Source organism: Salvelinus alpinus, chromosome 28 (assembly GCF_045679555.1).
Source record: "Salvelinus alpinus chromosome 28, SLU_Salpinus.1, whole genome shotgun sequence".
In the NCBI taxonomy this organism is placed as follows: Eukaryota; Metazoa; Chordata; class Actinopteri; order Salmoniformes; family Salmonidae; genus Salvelinus; species Salvelinus alpinus.
The window spans coordinates 1,840,860-1,855,390 of NC_092113.1; the positions used below are offsets into that span (position 1 = coordinate 1,840,860).

Below are 14,531 nucleotides of genomic sequence, written 5' to 3' on the forward strand. Positions count from 1 at the left end.
ATGTCCCAGGCATTATTTATGAAGACAATCAGCATCACAGAGGGAGGAACACTGGTGGAGGGTCATGAGGAGAAAAATATAGTGTAAAGTAGATGGCGGCAGGTTGGTTGAATGAATGTCGTCATAATCCAACAGCACTGGTCATTTGTACAGGTTTTGCAATCAGCAGCAGTGATTCAGAAGGAGAACAAGAATCAGCCCTAGATTGCTCTGATTCTGCCCTGCAGGTTTCTATATTCCCCCTATACAATCAGGCATAACCTAGCAGGACAAAACAGGTTCTTGTTGAGAGAATAGAAACATCCCACCAGTGGACCCTGCATTCCCCTTTACTTTCTGTGCCAGATAGAATTATGCATCAGAGGAGACAACCTTGCCTTTTAACACACTACTGTCACACATTTTCAAAAAGGAATGCAGCTGTCATTCACTGACTACCTCACCATACGACCCTATTCCACTACCTCCCCATCCAGAATGTATACTATAAAATCTAAGTATGTAAACGTCTTCCCAGACATTCCCCTTCCTTCTCTCTCGTTCTTTCATCCCCCTCTCCCTCCTTCATCCCACTCTCCTAAGGATAGCAGTGTTGGAGCCCTGGTAAATGCTCTTGTAATTTTAATCATAGACAGTCCGCGGCTTTGTGATTGGCTCAGAGCTGATGACTCACTCTTCAACAGGCTAGGGAGGAGAAGGGGTGAGAAGAGGTGGGAGTATCTCTCTCTCTCTCTCTCTCTCTCTCTCTCTCTCTCTCTCTCTCTCTCTCTCTCTCTCTCTCTCTCTCTCTCTCTCTCTCTCTCTCTCTCTCTCTCTCTCTCTCTCTCTCTCTCTCTCTCTCTCTGTGTGAGAGCCTGCTTGCCTAGCTCTCAGTAGTGCTCAAAGAAATCTCATAACACACATGCCATTTATGTAGAGGATGCCAACCCAAATTGAAGGTACTAATCTGTTGTGGTGCTCCCCTGCTACCTTTGCCTCTGAGCAGCCATGATGAGAGAGACACAGAGCCTGGAGGGAAATGAAAGAGAGAGGTAGAGAGAAAGAGAGAGAATAACCGAGTGAGGGAGAGAGTGAGGGAGAGAGAGAGAGAGCTTTCAGCCTCCAGTCTTGCCTCTCCTCTGTCTGCTGCTGCTCCTGCTGCTGCTGTTTTTCTCAGTTAACTACAGATAGACAGAGCAGTGAGTTGTGAACAGTACAGTACTTCTGTCACACCACTGCCATGACTCTACTGATGTGAGTCAGAAGAGAGAGTTCCCCCTGTCCACCACCTCTCTACGGTTACAGCTCCGGAACCCTGCATCCACAGGCAGATAGCTACAGAGGTGAGTCCGTCTGCTTTTCTGTTGTCATCTAGAAGAGAGAGTGAGAGAAACAGAGAGCGAGAAAGAGAGAGAGATTTGAATATGCAGTAATGAACCGTCTTTTGAATAATTGTTTTATAGTTATGTCCCCAAAAAAATATCCATTGAATTGAGAGAGAGAATTAAAGAAAGGGGGAAATAGTTGGCGTGTTTTGGTTCACAGCTTAAAATGCTCATTAACTTGAATAATCAATCTCTGGTATTGATATTTGGGTCCCTATTGATCTGTTTTGGTCGTTTTCATTAGTCTTGGGTGAGAGAATGTGATGCATTGTTTGCTTGGTGTGTTAGATGACACAGAAAGATGTAACACTGATGGGTTTATAATAGGACTGAACAGACGATATTACCAAAATAATGTGTGTGAGTGTTATGAGTTCCCATAGCATCTTTGTAGGTGTGTTATGAACTGGCACAGACTGTGTGTGTGTGTGTGTGTGTGTGTGTGTGTGTGTGTGTGTGTGTGTGTGTGTGTGTGTGTGTGTGTGTGTGTGTGTGTGTGTGTGTGTGTGTGTGTGTGTGTGTGTGTGTGTGTGTGTGTGTGTGTGTGTGTGTGTGTGTCAGCGGCTTTTTTGTGTGCGTCTCTGTGTGTATCCTATTTACTTTTTGACTGGCAAGTGAAAAAGACTGCTGGGATTTGAGACAGGTTTGTTATGTAGCGAGCTGTATCCCTCTTACAACCTGTATGTGTTTGTGTGTGTGTGCGTGTGTGTGTGTGCGAACGCACATGTGCGTGTGCTTGTGCCTGTGCGTTCTAGTGAGAGAGAAAGAAAGAGGTAGTGAGAAAGAGCGAGAGGGAGAGTGGGTGGAGGAACACAGCAGCAGCATTACTGTTTTCTGTCTTAGCTCATGACCCATGAAACATGAAAATGCCAGTGTCTTTTCAGCTGCTCTGATTAGGCTACTGTATCTTACAGCTGTCCAGCCAGCCTGTCATCTGTTTTTAAAACTCAGTATCTGTATAGCTGTACCCCTGGCTCTCAGTGTGACTGTGGGTATATTGTCTCCTCTGTACTTTATGAAGACCGATCCATCCCTATGGACTGAGCTCTTTGGGCAGGGGTAGAGCAGGGAGAGCTACACTACAGTAATCTTATTGCCCGTGACAGAGTTGATAACTGCCTCCTTTTCCTATTGGCAGCTCCAGACTGTTATCTAAGCCATAAAAATGGCATTCCAAGCCAGCATGGGGAAAGGTTTCAGTGACAGTCTGGGGGGTTTTCCTGCTGCAGCTTTTTCTGTTAGGTAGTGTCTATTGCTATTGACAGGCTCTGGTTGTTTTTCAATATATAATAGATTCAGTTTAAAATACCTCCCTGTTAGTGTGTAAACACAGAGGCCATTTCTATTTCCTTCGTCAGTTACTGTAAAATAACAGAGGAAAAGACTGTTGGGCAGAAATGGTGAGGAATGGTGTTTCATGGCAAATTCATGTATAGAACAAGGACAACTGCAGCTTCAAAGCATGCCTTCCTGGACAACTGCAGCTTCAGAGCATGCCTTCCTGGACAACTGCAGCTTCAAAGCATGCCTTCCTGGAAAACTGCAGCTTCAAAGCATGCCTTCCTGGACAACTGCAGCTTCAAAGCATGCCTTCCTGGACAACTTCACCTTCAAAGCATGCCTTCCTGGACAACTGCAGCTTCAGAGCATGCCTTCCTGGACAACTGCAGCTTCAAAGCATGCCTTCCTGGACAACTGCAGCTTCAAAGCATGCCTTCCTGGACAACTGCAGCTTCAAAGCATGCCTTCCTGGACAACTGCAGCTTCAGAGCATGCCTTCCTGGACAACTGCAGCTTCAAAGCATGCCTTCCTGGACAACTGCAGCTTCAAAGCCGGCCTTCCTGGACAACTTCAGCTTCAAAGCATGCCTTCCTGGACAACTGCAGGTTCAAAGCATGCCTTCATGGACAACTGCAGCTTCAAAGCATGCCTTCCTGGACAACTGCAGCTTCAAAGCATGCCTTCCTGGACAACTTCAGCTTCAAAGCATACCTTCCTGGACAACTGCAGGTTCAAAGCATGCCTTCCTGAGAATCCTATTCCTTGTCATATGGCAGAGGTCTGGATAATACGTTGGGAATCCATGACAACGTATTGTTTTCTAAGTTGTTATGGTGAGAATATCCTCCATGTTGGTTTTCTAACACTTATGGATGCTACTGCTGCCTCAGTCTATTCCACTGCTGTCTGTCAGTCAGTCTATGTGATATACAGAGAGATGCGTAAGCTCCCTACTGACCCTTTCACATCCCTTTACCCCTCCTCCCTCCGTCCCTCCATCTCTCCATCTCTCTCCAACTGTGACTGAAGTGCTGTCTCTCCACTTTTACAGAACCGACCCCCTCCCCCCTCTTCTCCCGCCAGCTCTGTCGCCACAGAAACAGACGATTCTGGAAGGTTGGAAAAAGAAACAGAGCTCCTGAATGCTCTGCCTCATGCAGCACTATGCTCTAGTTATCTGTATTGCCTGTGTGAATCTGAGTTGCCCGAGGCTCAGATGGTTCCATTGGTTAGTGATTGGTGCTGGCAACACCAAGGTTGTGGATTCCTTTCCCGCATGGGTCACTGTTGGTTACTGAATCTGTGTGTTCACTGTGTGCTTCGGATGAAAGGGCCTGCTCAATGACCATGTCATGACTGGTATGGTGATGTGGCTAATTTAACATTGGAGCTGGAGGGTTACAGGCTTGTTTATGCTTAAACACACATGACACAGACACAAAGGATACTGTGTGTGTGTGTGTGTGTGTGTGTGGAGCTCATTAATAATGTAATGTAGCAATACTAAGCCAGTTAATAATGGATGTTGCTCAATCTTTCTCGCCTGCGTTCAATAGGATCCTCAGTGTGAATGATATTTTAAACTTATTTAACCTTCATTAACTAGGCAAGTCATATCAGAACAAATTTTTATTTACAATGATAACCTACCCTGGCCAAACCCAGACGACGCTGGGCCAATTGTGCGCCACCCTATGGGACTTCCAATCACGGTCGCTTATGATACAGCCTGGAATCGAACCAGGGTCAGTAGTGACCCCTCTAGCACTGAGAGGCAGTGCCTTAGACCCCTGCGCCACTCGGGAGCCCCATGATGAGAAGATGTGGATCCAGTTATCACAGAGACCATAATGCAGATGTTGTGGAGCTATGTGAGAAGCTATGCCATGCTAATGTGTACATGGTGTAATGGGTACATCTCTAAGAGGTTTCCACACCTGGATTGCTCGACATTTTCCAATCATTTTTTTCTACATTCTTCAAGCTCTGTCAAATGGGTTGTTGATCATTGCTAGACAACCATTTTCAGGTTGGCCAAATATTTTCAAGTAGATTCAAGTCAAAACAGTAACTGGGCCACTCCAGTGTAGATTTGGCCTGTTTTAGGTTATTGTCCAGCCGAAAGGTGAATTAATCTCCCAGTGTCTGGTGGAAAGCAGACTGAACCAGGTTTTCCTCTAGTATTTAGCCTGTGCTTAGCTCCATTCTGTTCATTTTTTATCCTGAAAAACTCCCCAGTCCTTAACAATTACAATCACACCCATAACATGATGCATCCACCACTATGCTTGAAAATATGGAGAGTGGTACTCTGCGATGTGTTGTGTTGGATTTGTTGGATTGCTTTGCCAAATGTTTTGCAGTATTACTTTAGTGCCTTGTTGCAAACAGGATGCATGTTTTAGAATATTTTTATTCTGTACGGGCTTCCTTCTTTTTACTATGTCAATTAGGTTAGTATTGTGGAGTATCTACAATGTTGTTGATCCATCCTCAGTTTTCTCCTATCACAGCCATTAAACTCTGTAACTGTTTTAAAGTCATCATTGGCCTCATGGTGAAACGCCTCTATCTGTGTAGTGACTGGGTGTGTTGATACACCATCCAAAGTGTAATTAATAACTTCACCATGCTCAAAGGGATATTCAATGTCTGCTTTTTTTTATACATCTTACAATAGGTACCCTTTGCGACGAATTGGAAAACCTCCCTGGTCTTTGTGGTTGAATCTGTGATTGAAATTCACTACTCGACTGAGGGACCTTACATATCATTGTATGTGTGGGCTACAGAGATGAGGCAGTCATTAAAAAATGATGTTCAAACACCATTATTGCACACAAAGTGAGTCCATGCAACTTATTATGTGACTTGTTAAGCACATCTTTTACCCCCTGAACTTATTTAGGCTTGACATAACAAAGGAGTTGAATACTTTTTGACTCAAGACATTTCAGCTTTTCAGAGTTAATTTATTTGTTAAACATTTCTAAAAACATTATTCCACTTTGACATTATGGGGTATTGTGTGTAGGCCAGTGACACGTTTTTAATTTTATTTAATCAATTTGAAATTCAGGCTGTAACACAGAAAATGTGGAAAAAGTCAAGGGGTGCGAATAATTTCTGAAGGCACTGTAAACCCAGGTCTGGATCACGCACATGCTAAATAACACTGTCCGAGTTAAGTCACATACACACACTCTGTTCTTGCCATATATACGTACGTAGGTTCTCCAGATGGTTTGAGCAAGAAGTGTGCTGTGTTATTGATTCATCACAATTCAAAAACATGAACATCCGTCAAACCTTTGCAGGTGCACAATACATGAAATAAGAAGGAAGCCAGCACACTGTCTGCACACAGAACTCCCAAAGTAATATCTATGTGAGTGTGGGTATTCATCTTTTTAGAATGATGAATCACATGGTCACACTGCTGCTAGTGCTGACAGTGACTCATCCCTACGGCTTTAGGTCAATATAAACCCTTCTTAAACGAACGTCACGAAAAGATCTCTGGAATGAGTTTGTGGCCCCGTGGAAACATCTGCTCACTGAATGTTGTCACTGTCACTGAACCGCAACACGGTCAGTCTCACACAGGACCCCGTGAGACTGCCTTTAGAGAGTGTCTGATTAAATTAGGTTTGGAAATGTACACTTAGGCAGGAGATACTGTGGGAGATCCACACCCATCTAGGTTGTTTTCCTCCTTGGAAGATATATTTTGGATCCCTGCCTGCTGTGAGGTATTACGTCATTGATCCCCCAATGTGTGATTTCCTTTTATATCTGGCCAGCAATATTATTAGAACTATACTCTGTGGAGACTGGAGTCTTTCTATTCATTCAGTGGCCCAGTTTACATAACATAAGAACATGTAAGAACATGTAGCCTGACTGTCCATCCACATTTCTCAGGCCAAATGCCACGCTCATTAGCATTTCTTCTCCACGATGAGTCTGGATTTGTTTTCCTCCCGACGTCTAATAAAACGCAAACTCATTCTAACCATTCTGATTGGTCCTAGCAACCGATAGGTTGTGCCAGAGCCAGCTTACATAAATCATGAATCGTGTAATTGGCCTTGATACTCTGATTGGTTAAAGACGATCCAATCGCTGATTAATTTGTTTTGTACAACACCCCTCAATTTGACGTTAGCAGCAACAACTTCTAGGATGATAGTTTGGGACAATATATGGAGCAATCGAATTCAATTCAGGATGATTCGTCAAACCCTTACCAAAAATATACAGGTAAAATTTGAAGTTTTAACATCAAGGACCAGGAGCGGGCCGGTCGCTTTTGCGCGGGAACCTGTAGAGCCAGCTGAGCTAGAACCGGCTGAAGCGCGGGAGCCTGTAGAGCCGGCTGAGGCGCGGGAGCCTCTAGAGCCGGCTGAGGCGCGGGAGCCTGGGGAGCCGGCTGAGGCGCGGGAGCCTGACGAGCCGGCTGAGGCGCGGGAGCCTGACGAGCCGGCTGAAGGCATGGGGAGCCTGCCGAGCCAACCGAGGATTGAGAACCTGTCGAGCCAGCTGAGGCATGGAAGCCTGACGAGCCAGCCGAGGCACCCCCGGTTGCTTCGGCAGCGGCACTTGCACCCGACGTCACCGGTAAAAAAAGAATGAAATGTACATATTCCCTGTTGCTTCCCCTTGGTGAGGGATTATTCTGTAACGTTTACGCTGGGAGTCGGGAAGCAAGTCCAGGGAGTGCAAATGTAATAATAAATAGAACATAGTACAACATGAAAAAGGTATAGAGTCTATAATGCCTGAGGAAAGAACCAACGGGAGAGACAGATATAGGGGAGGTAATCAGGAAGGTGATGGAATCCAGGTGAGTGTCTTGAGATGCATGTCCGCGTAACGATGGTGGCAGGTGTGCGTAATGATGAGACAACTGTAGACGTCGAGCGCCAGAGAGGGGGAGTGGAAATAAATGTGACACAGTCTAAAGTTTGGACACACCTACGCATTCAAGGGTTTTTCTTTATTTGTACTATTTTCTACATTGTAGAATAATAGTGAAGACATCAACACTATATGGAATCATGTAGTAATTGTAACGACCCGAAACACACAGCCAGGGCAACTAAGGAGTGGCTCCGTAAGAAGCATCTCAAGGTCCTGGAGTGGCCTAGCCACTCTCCAGACCTGAACCCAATAGAAAATCTTTGGAGGGAGCTGAAAGTCCGTATTGCCCAGCGACAGCCCCGCAACCTGAAGGATCTGGAGAAGGTCTGTATGGAGGAGTGGGCCAAAATCCCTGCTGCAGTGTGTGCAAACCTGGTCAAGAACTACAGGAAACGTATGATCTCTGTAATTGCAAACAAAGGTTTCTCTACCAAATATTAAGTTCTGCTTTTCTGATGTATCAAATACTTATGTCATGCAATAAAATGCAAATTAATTACTTAAAAATCATACAATGTGATTTTCTGGATTTTTGTTTTAGATTCCGTCTCTCACAGTTGAAGTGTACCTATGATAAAAATTACAGACCTCTACATGCTTTGTAAGTAGGAAAACCTGCAAAATGGGCAGTGTATCAAATACTTGTTCTCCCCACTGTATGCTGAGCACTTGTTGGCTGCTTTCCCTTCACTCTGCGGTCCAACTCATCCCAAACCATCTCAATTAGGTTGAGGTAGGGGGATTGTGGAGGCCAGGTCCTCTGAGGTAGCGCTCCATTACTCTCCTTCTTGGCTCAAATAGCCCTTACACAGCCTGGAGGTGTGTTGCGTCATTGTCCTGTTGAACAACAAAGGATAGTCCCACTAAGCGCAAACCGGATGGGATTGCATAATGTTGCAGAATGCTGTGGTAGCCATGCTGGTTGAGTGAGCTTTGAATTATAAATAAATAACTGACAGTATCACCAGCAAAGGACCCCCACACCATCACACCTCCTCCTGAATGTTTCAAGGTGCGAACCACACATGCGGAGATCATCAGTTTACCAACACCTGCTTCTCACAAAGTCATGGCTGTTGAGACCAAAAATCCAAAATTTGGACTCATCAGACCAAAGGACAGATTTCCACTGGTCTAATGTCCATTGCTCATGTTTCTTGGCTCAAGCAAGTCTCTTCTTATTATTGGTGTCCTTTAGTAATGGTTTCTTTGCAGCAATTCGACCATGAAGGTCTGATTCACGCAGTCTCCTCTGAACAGTTGATGTTGAGATGTGTCTTTTACTTGAACTCTGTGAAGCATTTATTTGGGCTGCAACTTCTGAGGCTGGTAACTCTAATGCACTTATCCTCTGCAGCAGAAGTAACTCTGGGTCTTCCTTTCCGGTGGCGGTCCATCATAGCACTTGATGGTTTTTGCGAATGCACTTGAAGAAACGTTCAAAGTTCTTAAATTTTTACTGACCTCTTAATGTTGTTTTTCTTTGCTTATTTGAGCTTTTCTTGCAATAATATGGACTTGGTCTTTTACCAAATAGGGCTATCTTCTGTATACCACCCCTACCTTGTCACAACATAACGGATTGGCTCAAACGCATTAAGAAGGAAAGAAATTCCACAAATTCACTTTTAACAATGCACACCTATTAATTTAAATGCATTCCAGGTGACTACCTCATGAAGCTGGTTGAGAGAATGCCAAGAGTGTGCAAAGCTGTCATCAAGGCAAAGGGTGGCTACTTTGAAGAATCTAAAATATATTTTGATTTATTTAACACTTTTTTGGTTACTACATGATTCCATATGTGTTATTTCATAGTTATGAAATCTTCACTATTATTCTACAATGTAGAAAATAAAGAAAAACCCTTGAATGAGTCGGTGTGTCCAAACGTTTGACTGGTACTGTATATCGATATATAGGCTACACTCATGCAAGTACATTTCTAGTTGCTACGCTATAATGCCTACCCAATGTACAGTATATTTGGGCCTATTCTTTGCGCTGACGATATAATTAACAATGAATTGAATAGAATCAATTGTATTTCTGTTATTCAGATAACAAAAGGAATGGGAGAATGGATAAGATGTGGGTTGCGGTGGTATCCACCCCGCAGTGTGCAGTCATTACAGTCAGCTGTGTGACGCACAACCAGCACCAGACTCCAGACTCACACAGTAATACTGCAGACACATCACAAGTTACAGTCACAGCACTGAGCAGAGTCGTTTGAGAGAATAGGTTGAGTTGAGTGTCACTTCTTCACAATCCCTTAGTGGTGTTACGATAGGAAGAATATCTGAAGATAGAAGAGAAGATGAAGAAGGATAGAAAAAGAGGATATTGCTCCTGCGCATATGATTTTGAATGCATTCCTGTTTCACTCATGTTCCTCGCCTTTCTGAATCCTCTCTCTATTCATGTCATTAGAATACCATTCAAAGCAGATATCCATATGTAACAATGTACAACTGTGCTGTTACCCTCAGTCGGAGCCCTGGAGTGCAGTGCTACAGTATGTCCTGATCAGTCACCCAGTCATGGTTTGAGGACACTGGCCCCTCCTCTCTACCTGAGGGGATATGTGTGGGCGGTTGTGGTCTTTAGGTGGAACACAGCTGCTCTTTCTCTCGAGTACAACTCTTTTAGCTTATTCGTTCAGTTATGGGAAAAGTGTGCGTGCAAGCATGTGTGTGTGTGCCCTTCAGCTTATTTTGTGTGCCATGTGACTTCTGGTACACATCCCAGCCGTGTACTCAGCTGACGTATCTGTATGATCCTAGGAGAGCTCTGTAAATATTGTACATATTTTTATATAATTGTGTTTTTTGTTGCATTTCAAAATAAAAATAACTGGTTGTTCTAGGGTTTGGTCACTAAACCATGTGATCTTGACTCAGAGTTGCAGGATAGGGATGATGGCTTGCTAGCTTTTTGTTTTATCTGTTTGGAAGTATCACACCAAAGACTGCATTCTGTGTCCAGAGGTACCAAGGGAAGTTCAGGAACCGTTCAGAGAATGCTCCTAACCACTGCTAAGGTGTGGTGGCTTTTCGTGAGCTTTTCAGCAGCCGTGGCATCACCCATATGCTACATTCCTGCCGATGTCACAGTAGCACCTCCCTGAACAATCCCAGCAATCTTGGTCAGGTAGGACCTCAAATATAGCCCTTTCTCCGTCTGTCTGCCCAGGTGGCTAGACCAGTGAGGTGTGGTGGTGGAGCGGGTGATAACTGTAGGGGTAAGCCAGTTTGACCAACCCAAACCGTAGAAGGCAACATTTAAGATTTGACGGGATGAGAACAAGGAGGAAAAAATAGGTGGTTTATGAAGAGAAAATGAGAGGGTTTGTTTGGAAAAGAGAGAGAGAGTGAGTGAGAGTGTTGCCTAGGTACCCCGCTGGTGATAAATGAGGGTGTAATGAAGGTTTCTCTCTTCCCTCACTTCCCACTCCCCTTCCTTTCTTCCCTACCTTTCCCCCACCCTCTCTCTGCCAAAACATCCCAGCCCTGGCAGAGGCGCTCCTCAAACAGAGTGAAGCAGTGTGAAAGACTGATCCATCCTGATTGGGAAATACATTTATTTAAGTTAAACAAAGAGGGGGAGGACATTAGCCGCGATACTCACCACTCATGTAAAGGGATGCATTCCTCACTTAGCTGATCAAATGAATGATTATGGAATGGGCTTCAGTTATTGACTTTTCTCTCTCAACAATCCCCAGCTGGCATCTAGATTGATTTGCTCAATATGTTTGGGCCTTTAGTTTTAAATGAATTGTGAAATACTGCTGAAAATTGTGGTGGTTAATTTCTTTACTATCAAATGAGGAGAGACAAACTTATCACACAAGTCAGAGTTATGCTTAAACTAAATCTTTATTCACTTATTAATAAGGGAGCAGGTCAAAACAACACACACATATAAAGTGAATCGATTAAGTGCTCTACGTTAATGATGGCTGATCGACTATTCACTCTCAGATGATTCATTGAGAGCCCCGAGATACAAAGACAGTATCTGCTGTAAAAACAGTTATCACTGTGTAGAGACCAAGGTCTGGCCCTGGAATCATCTCTCCCTGGTCCCTTATAGAACAGAAACATTAACTCGTGCTATGGAATGCAGTCTCTTTAGGTTTTATCACCCAACAGACATTGTAAATCTCCTGCCAGTGTTAAATCTCCCAGAGGACCACTTTCAGTTCACACAGACACAATTGAGCTATAAGAGCCCTCTATTCTGTTGCATAAAACAACCATTTGATGCAATACAAGTACTATAACATAATCTTGTAATTTCTCTCACAAAATTCAAACTTTACCTTATGAACTGGGGTAAAAAAAAGAACAGAGAAAATCAGAGTTTCTGGGTGAAATCGGATCGGCTATATTCCGGTGAAATTTGAGGTGCACGGTGTGGGTGGGAATTTCCCATGCGAGTGTGTGAATTCCTGCACACACCCACGCATCCCTGAACACTTGAATGATACAGGAATATCTGGGATAGTAAATTCCCAATTATGCATGAATACGTTTCTGGAAATGTCCAGGCTGTGCACGTCACGTAAACCTTCAACCGCTGCAAGAAATGCCTCTACTGGGAACAAGGTTGGCAGGAATTGTGTTGGATGAGAAGCCCAGTGGAAGAAGCCAATTCTCTGCGTTTCTGCGTTTCTGTTTTCAGGTTTGTAACATTTAAAAGCATGATTTTATTTTCAAAATCTAGCAATAACATGTTTCTCTAAACTGTGATGAGTTTTCTGGTGATTTTGATGTGTAATTTAAGTGTTTTGACAGAGTGAAAAAAAAGTGAGTTTTCACCATTCATGTGAACGTAGTCAAGCTGAGCGAAATAACTTTGTACGTAAGTTAATGAGAACAAGATGGCGTGTCAGAAGACTTTTCCTTCTGTTATATATAAACGTTTTGGCTCTTACAAGTTTTCTTGTTTTTTTTATTTTACAAACGATGGCATATACAGAGCATTCTGAAAGTATTCAGGCCCTTGACTTTTTCCACATTTTGTGAAATTACAGCCTTATTCTAAAATTGATTAATATTTTTTTCCCTCATCAATCTACACACTTCTGTCCAAAGAATAATTTCTAAGAGTGAAGAGTAAAAAATATCACTGAAGTATTAGGAATTTGAGCTAAGGGAACTCTTATGTGTTGAAAGACATTTACAGAATAGATCAATATATCACATAATTCCTTGACAGATAGATTAACAGAAAGGCAATTCACGTATGGCCTGTTTTTCTATTCCCTGAGTTTACTAAGCTATAACAAGCTATAAGCTAACTGTTGTTATATACAGGATAAAGGTACTTTCATATACTGTTGTTGATGTAAAACTGTCTATACTTGAGAGCATGATTTGATTCCTTGTTGGTGTATTTTCCCCAATATCGACTCGGCATTGACAGAGGCTCTGTAGCCACCCAAGTGGCTGATTGACTCAGTTAATCAGACAAAGTAATGACAAAGCAAAAACTGGTTTTTAGACATTTTAGCAAATTTATTAAAAACAAAAAAACGTATGTAGGACATTTACATAAGTATTCAGACCCTGTACTCAGTACTTTGTTGAAGCACCTTTGGGAGCCATTACAGCCTCGAGTCTTCTTGAGTATGACGCTACAAGGTTGGCACACCTGCATTTGGGGAGTTTCTCCCATTCTTCTCTGCAGATCCTCTCAAGTCCTGTCAGGTTGGATGGGGAGCATTGCTGAAAAGCTATTTTCAGGTCTCTCAAGAGATGTTTGATCGGGTTCAAGTCCGGGCTCTGGCTGGGCCACTCAAGGACATTCAGAGACTTGTCCTGAAGCTAAACCTTTGCCCCAGTCTGAAATCCTGAGCGCTCTGGAGCAAGTTTTCATCAAGGATCACTCTGTACTTTAATCTTTCCCTCGATCCTGACTAGTCTCCCAGTCCCAGCCACTAAAAACCATCTCCACAGCATGATGCTGCCATGACCATGCTTCACCGTAGGGATGGTGTCAGGTTTCCTCCAGACGGGACGCTTGGCATTGAGGCCAAAGAGTTCAATCTTGGTTTAATCAGACCAGAGAATCTTGTTTCTCATGGTCTGAGAGTCTTTAGGTGCATTTTGGCAAACTCCAAGCAGGCTGTCATGTGCCTTTTACTGAGGAGTGGCTTCCGTCTGGTCACTCTACCATAATGGCCGGATTGTTGGAGTGCTGCAGAGATGGTTGTCCTTCTAAAAGTGTTGTCCTTTTTTCCGTACACAGAGGAACTCTAGAGCTCAGTCAGAGTAACCATCATGTTCTTGATCACCTGACCAAGGCCGTTCTCCCCCTTTTGCTCAGTTTGGCCAGGCGGCCAGCTCTTCCATTTACCCTCCCCCAGATCTGTGCCTTGTCAAAATCCGGTCTCGGAGCTCTATGGAGAATTTCTTCGACCTCATGGCTTGGTTTTTGCTCTGACATGCCCTGTGAACTGTGGGACCTTATATAGACAGGTGTGTACTTTTCCAAATCATGTCCAATCAATTGAATTTGAAAAGGAGAGCCACACACTCTAGTAGCTCAGATGCAATAATTGAATAACCTAATAATCAACGTTTTGACAGACAAACTGTATAATGGCAAACACCCTCTTCCCTTCTAAAAAGTTTGCCCTACAGCCAATTCTGTCTAATCAAAATAAGTAGCAAAAATCAATCAGATTTCGACAGAAAAGTGGACTTTTCTACACTTCTCCCAGAACTACTCCAGAATTCTCCCAGAATTAGAATTCCATATCAGCCTTTTTTACTGCAGGTGACCTAACTCCAGACTGATGGGCTTGGTACCCTGGGCCTCTTGGGTGTATGTTGATTCCAGATTGTTTGAATGAAGGTCAGCATTGATGTGTGGCTGCCTTCTTTTGCACCGCCTTCAGGGTCCCTTATTATCCTCAAGGTTTTCTATTGGGTTATGATTGTCACTGGTCT

The 14,531-nt window shown here is 43.5% G+C and overlaps 1 protein-coding gene across 2 annotated transcripts in view; it reads left to right on the plus strand.

The window, feature by feature from the left end:
* Positions 1 to 880: 880 nt before the first annotated feature.
* The window catches only part of LOC139556923 (prickle-like protein 2), a 117,308-nt gene continuing 103,657 nt past the window's right edge, over positions 881 to 14,531 (plus strand). For both annotated transcript variants that reach the window (XM_071371071.1, XM_071371072.1), the window contains exon 1: positions 881 to 1,322. The gene's annotated coding sequence lies outside the window, so the exon portion shown is untranslated. The remainder of the gene's footprint in view (positions 1,323 to 14,531) is intronic.